At 50.6% G+C, this 6,504-nt stretch overlaps 1 pseudogene; it reads right to left on the bottom strand.

Annotated features, from left to right (window-relative positions):
- Window positions 1-2,973: 2,973 nt before the first annotated feature.
- LOC119296743 lies at window positions 2,974-3,992 on the bottom strand (annotated as a pseudogene).
- Window positions 3,993-6,504: the final 2,512 nt, after the last annotated feature.

Genomic DNA, 6,504 nt, shown 5'->3' with positions numbered 1-6,504 from the left:
TTGCCATGGTCTCTCTCGCCAGTTCAAGATCTAGGGAGGACGGATCGATATTCTCGGAAAACCGGAGAGGTAGGGATGTGGTTGACAAACCAACAATTGGACCACCCGCATTGTATGCTGCTGGCTTGCAGGCTAGTGTTCGGAACGATCAGGCTAAGATGATGGATCGAACATATATCTCACGAAGAAAGATGGGCGAGTCTAAGAAAGATGGGAAAGTTGAGGCCTTTGAAAAATTGGGTGGCGATGCTTTTAGACAATGTTATTAACTGATTATGATTTGTGCTTGTTGGAATCAAGCATCCACACATGCAGCACCGACGTGACCACGTCCCTCCTGTAACTGCCTGCGCCACTCTCTCCATCCTGATCGCATGCAACTAGCTAGTAGGGACTTCGGTTAGTTTGTTAGGCCTCGCACATTGTGCTCCTGTACTAGTATATAATGTAATCTCTCTGAATATAATGTAATCTCTCTGAATGAATACAAGTGTGAAATTGCTCCAGCCTCTGCCTGTCCCACTACATGGTATCCGTTCGTCACACCACCCAGCCTTCTCTCTGTTCGCCTCTCCACAATTCTCACCCTCAACATCCATGGCCAGATCCCCGTCACCCTCCACCTCAATCCTCCAAACTTCAAACTCTGGTGCTCCTTCTTCTATTCTCTCTTCATGTCGTACGGCATCTCCGATCACATCGACGGCACAGTCATCGCCAAAAGCCGTCGTCACGATGTCGCCTGGACCCAAGTCGATTGGTGCATCGTATGTTGGCTGTACACCATGGTCTCCGCGGAGCTTCAAGGTATGGTTCCGCAGGACCAACCCTCTGCGTACACTCTCTGGACAGCCATCTGCATCCTTTTTCTGGACAACCGCACCCAGCGCGGCCTCATCGCCCTCGAGGAGTTCCATTCCCTTCGTCAGGAGCATCTCTCCGTCATGGAGTACTTCACCCGCCTGCAAACGCTGGCCGACACGCTCCGCGACTGTGACATGGGCGTCACGGATCGCGGCCTCGTCTCCAACATGTTGCGTGGCCTCTCCAACAAGTTCAGCCACGCCATCTCCACCATGACGTACGACGAGACGAAGCTCCCGACGTTCCTCCAGGCGCGCTCTTATCTTCTCTAGGAGGAGCGGCGCATCGATCGCGCCGCGGCTCACGAGCCGGCCACCGCTCTCCACGCCGCGGCTCGTGCTCCCGCCGCGCCCGTGCCCACCGTGGCGCCCCCACCGGCTCCCGCCCCTCCCGCCCCCGGCTCATCAGCTCATCAGCAGCCTACACGCAGCCGTGTCCCTCAAGGACTTGGAGACGCTCAAATTCTTCCTCGGCATCCAAGTACAGCGCTCTCCTCGTGGGTTTCTTCTGCACCAAGCACAGTACGCCGAAGAGCTGCTTGAGCGTGCTGGCATGACCACATGTCACCCCGCCCCGACGCCCGTTGACACCAAGGCCAAAGTCTCTGCTGCTGCCGGCGAGCCGGCTGACGACGCCGCCTTCTATCGCAGCATCACCGGCGCTCTTCAATACTTAACACTCACGCGCCCAGACCTGACATACGCCATGCAACAAGTCTGCCTACATATGCACACCCCACGTCAACCACACTGGGCCATGGTTAAGCGCATATTGCGCTATGTCTGCGGCACTACCTCCCACGGCATCTTCATTGCTGCCTCCTCGCCAACTGAGCTCGTCGCCTACACCGACGCCGATTGGACCGGCTGTCCGGACACCCGTCGCTAGACCTCGGGATACTGTGTCTTCCTTGGCGACACACTCATTTCTTGGTCAAGCAAGCGGCAGCCTACGGTCTCTCGGTCGAGTGCCGAAGCTGAATACCGAGCCGTGGCAAATGCGGTTGCTGAATGTTGCTGGGTGCGTCAACTCCTTCACAAGCTACACTCTGATCTGGGCAAGGCCACAGTCATCTTTTGCGACAATGTATCCGCGGAGCTAGATGTGCACTTTGTCCGCGAGAAGGTTGCGCTCGGCCACATTCGTGTTCATCATGTACCAACCAGCCAGCAGTTCGCGGACAAAGGGGCTCCCTGCTGCAGCGTTTGCCGATTTCCGCTCCAGCCTGTGCATCGTCGACGCCGCCACTCAGACTGCGGGGGGGTGTTGGAATCATGCATCCACACATGCAGCACCGACGTGACCACGTCCCTCCTGTAACTGCCTGCGCCACTCTCTCCATCCTGATCGCATGCAGCTAGCTAGTAGGGACTTCGGTTAGTTTGTTAGGCCTCGCACGTTGTGCTCCTGTACTGGTATATAATGTAATCTCTGTGAATGAATACAAGTGTGAAATTGCTCCAGCCTCTGCCTGTCCCACTACAGTGCTGCTGCTCAAAATGTTCACACTGCTACATTGAACTTCCATTGTTGCCTTCATGGGCGTTTTAGCGGTCATATATTGTTAGTTTACGTTCTTTTGCTACTGATTTGCTAGATGTTGGCTCTTTTGAACTTGTTAGGCTAGTGGTTAGGTGCCATCACCATCAGGTTTTTGCACCATAGTGCATGCGTGGACGCCATCAATGCACGGTGGGTTTCTTGTTAGTGCTTTAAACCCATTTCTTCCCGTTCTCATTTCCTCGATACCTTTGTATGCTGGGCAGATGTATATCCTTTATGAGGACTAATGGAAATGGCTGGGATTAGGCCTGTTCACAAAAAAAAAAAGAATGCTTACACTTTTCGATAAACATAATGCTTTAGAGCTAGGTGTTCTTGCAGCAAAGTACATGCACCGATCTCATCAGACAGGATTTTGTTTTTGATTCGTCAACTATTTATTTCACGCTTAGGAATTGTATCACTAATCATTACGTAGTCTAATATGAATATATGATAAAGAATATCAATTACTTAATCTGCTGCACATATGGATGGCTTGTTCATCAACAATGTGCAATCAACAAGACATACACGCACACTGGGATGCAAATTCCGCAGTTTCCGTCACACACACGCACACTCGGTCCTCACGTGCAACGACGCCGTCGGCGGGGCAGGGCATGCCACTTCCATGTTGTCGCCGAACATCTCCTCCCATGTGCACTAGAAGGTGCCGTCATCCTCCTCCGCCGTCTCAACGTCTTGGTGGACGTCGCCATATTCGCCGGCTAAGGACTCCTCCAATGTACAGTCGCTGCCATGCTCGGACGCCTTGGTATTTCCCTGGAGCGTCAGTCCTAATTCTGGAAGCATGTCGGTGAAAAAGCCGCTTGGATCCACGCTGCAGTCGTCCACTACTCCGGGGGGCAACGTCTCGTCTTGGTCGGACATGAACGAACGCTCGAACTCCCGAAGCGTCCCGCCGGCTTCTTCTTCTTCTTCTTGGATGGACATTTCTTGGCGGCGTGGGGTTTTCGGGCGTGGAGCCTCCGGATGTTGGACGTCGGCGGCCGCCTTCCTCTTCTTCTTGGAACCGGGGGCATTGATTACGGACGCGTAGGTAATCTCCCTCTTGTGGGGAGAGACGTAGATCTTGCATAGCACCAGTCCGGCCGCACCGTCTTGTTCGTCGTCGTGGTCGAGGCCGTACTCCTTCATGCACCACCCAAGCCTGGTTCTGGCTGCTCCAGGCCTCTTGATCCCAAAGGAAAGTTTGTCAGTGAAGCCGACCCGTTTACCTTGAGTGTCTAGCACGGGCTCGCTCTTCTCCGAGTGCCAGTTGTAACCCTCGTCGTCGTCGACGACACGCTGTCGCCTTCTGCTGCGGCCACCTTTGGTCTGGTGACGACGGACCGGTGAGAAGAAGTACCACACGCCTCCTTTGCCGTCGTCCTTGTCGGAGCCAGGCGCGTGGGCACGGTTCTCGATGAGGTCCCCAGGTGGCGCGGAGTAGACGTCGGCTTCGTGGATGAAGCTGCTGAAGCGGCCTAGGTCTGCTCCTTCGATCTTCTGGCGGAGGAACTGGTTGATGAGCTCGTGATCCTGGGGACTGAAGGTGGAGCCGACGAGAAAGAGCTCCTCATGGCCGGCCATTATTCAATCGCCTTCCCTTGATCAGAGCTAGCTAGCGGATGTCTAGCTAAGGAAGGTCCGTAGGTGCGCAACCCTAGCTAGGTAGGTATATATGGGTGGATCGCGACACAGGGCTATGTACGTGCCTTCCTTGATCAATACACTACTAGAGTGCTTCGGACTCAGGAGCGTCTTCAGTTTGTATACGGATTGCTAGCGTACGCATCTAGTGTATATACGGTCCGTAAGCGTCTCGTGACGGTGCAACGTCAGCGTAGAACGACCGCGCGTTCTGGGAGCTGGGATTCAGCTCGTTTGGAAACGCACGCGAGTCTCCATCCATGCACTGCACGATCTCTCTGTCAAGGGAACGCAAACGATCGATCTAATCCAATGGATTTCTCTCTGTCAAACGCACGACTTCGCCACGCAAACATCGATCTTCCTTGATTAATAGTGCTTCCCGTCTTCAGTTCGTATCCGAATTGCTAGCGCAGTTCATTTCGCCAAGGGATTGGGTTTGCAATTGCATGCAACGAGCAAACACCAGTTGGCTTCTAGTAAAACTTTGACTTTTCCTCTCTTTTTTTTTGCATTTCTCTCACTATTCTCTTTTTATCACATCTTTTTCCGGCGCCTATGCATGCATGGTATTCCCTTCGTTTCTAAATATTTGTTTTTCTAGAGATCTCAACAAGTGACTACATATGGAGCAAAATGAGTAAATCTACATTTTAAACCATGTCTATGTACATCCATATGTGATAGTCCATTTAAAATCTCTAAAAACACAAATATTTAAAAACGGAAGGAGTACTAAAACACATCTTGCCTAGTGTTTTTTCAATTTTTTTCTCGGGTACTCCGCTTAACCTAGTGTAAGCCGAGTACCTTCCAAAATACACACAGCAACGGCAGACAGCAACTGCGAGCCGAGTACCCTCTGAAACCACACGGCAACTGCGAGCCCCCAGTAAGCCAAGTATATCATAAAACACACACCACTTACAAAGGAAACTTGGTATATTCTGTCACGTGGTCAATCCCACTGCAATTAACCGAACAACAACAGATTCTATAGGTCAAGTGCCCTCTAACGGCATATCCACCGTGCTGCCGTCACTATTAGAGAAAACCCTAGCAGTAGCGCTCGGCTTTTGCCTACCAGTAGCATAAGTGGCCGCGCTACTACTATGGCGCTACAACTAACTTGTAGTAGTAGCGTTGGTCTGCCCAACGCTACTGCTATATAGCTGTAGCGCGGGACTCCACCCCGCGCTCCTAACCTACCGGTGCCACTACTTTTTAACCAGCGTTACTGCTAGCGTTACGCATAATTTTTTTTTGCCACGTATTTGCGATGTATTTGTACAGATTTAATACAGTAGTGTAATCATATCATAAACAAACAATATTCTCATCATGTTATACACATAATAGTCTCATCATATCATCACATCGTCCAACACAAATGATGTCTCTCATCATCATCTCAATATAGCGATACAAGTTATGCAACATGTCTCGAATACAAGCAACTGCATGGTCATCACATACACATGTTTCATCATCTATATCTAAACTATGATACAGAAGAGAAGAGCGATCACTATGAGCAAGAGTGCGATAATGTAGTACTTGAGGCACCGGTATCGATCCCTCTCTCGCGCAAGCCTGAACCTCAAGTAACTAGCTTTTGCTTCGCGTCTGCTATCAAACCTCTCTGGTTGCCGCCCGAGAACTCTGACACTTGGGTCTCACACTCTGGCCACTCGTCGCACACTCCTAGAACCTTCCCTACATACACGGCGTAACACTTCTTCGCCATCGATGATCTATATACCTGCATCGGCACATGATGAATTCATCGATAATATGCAACATAATATATAGTTGAGCAACACAAAAAGACAGAGTTAGTAAAAGTAGAAGCAACATATCGTAAACATAAATAACAAAGTTCATCATACCCAGACTAATTTACTAGAGTGATCTATGCTAGTTGAGGAGGACAGTTTAATTACATCACAAAGTTTCGTCGTGCATAAGTTCAAAGTTTCATCATAGAGAAAGTAGTGATTAAACAGACACATTATCATCGTCAATCACTCCAACATGTTGTGTCGTTCTTCCAAATCAGGGAGGAATGGTCCGAGCTGCATGAAAGGCTTCAGGTCGAGACGCTGAGCGGCTACGCGTGTTCGGACGTCTTCCTGCGACATTTGCCCTTCTTCGTAGAACATCCCTGTTTTTTTATGACCTCCTTCATGATGACTTGGGCAAGTTCACGCTGGATGTGATAGAACTCCCCTCAAAGTTGATGATCCGGTACATTTCCTAGTTTCTTGGCCCATTGCAGAATATTGGCGTCGCCGGATTTAGGTGACATGTGAAGTTTCCGCCGATCCCTTCTGTACTCCAGCATGTGGTTGATGACGTGGAATCCATGACTGAGACTACCATTTAGTTGTTGGATGTAGCAGAAGTCGGTCTTCAGCGCCGGTTGGAGTTTCTGGCGCCCAC

This window comes from Triticum dicoccoides, chromosome 5A (genome assembly GCF_002162155.2).
Source record: "Triticum dicoccoides isolate Atlit2015 ecotype Zavitan chromosome 5A, WEW_v2.0, whole genome shotgun sequence".
Taxonomy (NCBI): domain Eukaryota; kingdom Viridiplantae; phylum Streptophyta; class Magnoliopsida; order Poales; family Poaceae; genus Triticum; species Triticum dicoccoides.
The sequence above is the reverse complement of the archived record's forward strand: the minus strand, read 5'-3'. Positions and strand labels throughout refer to the sequence as shown.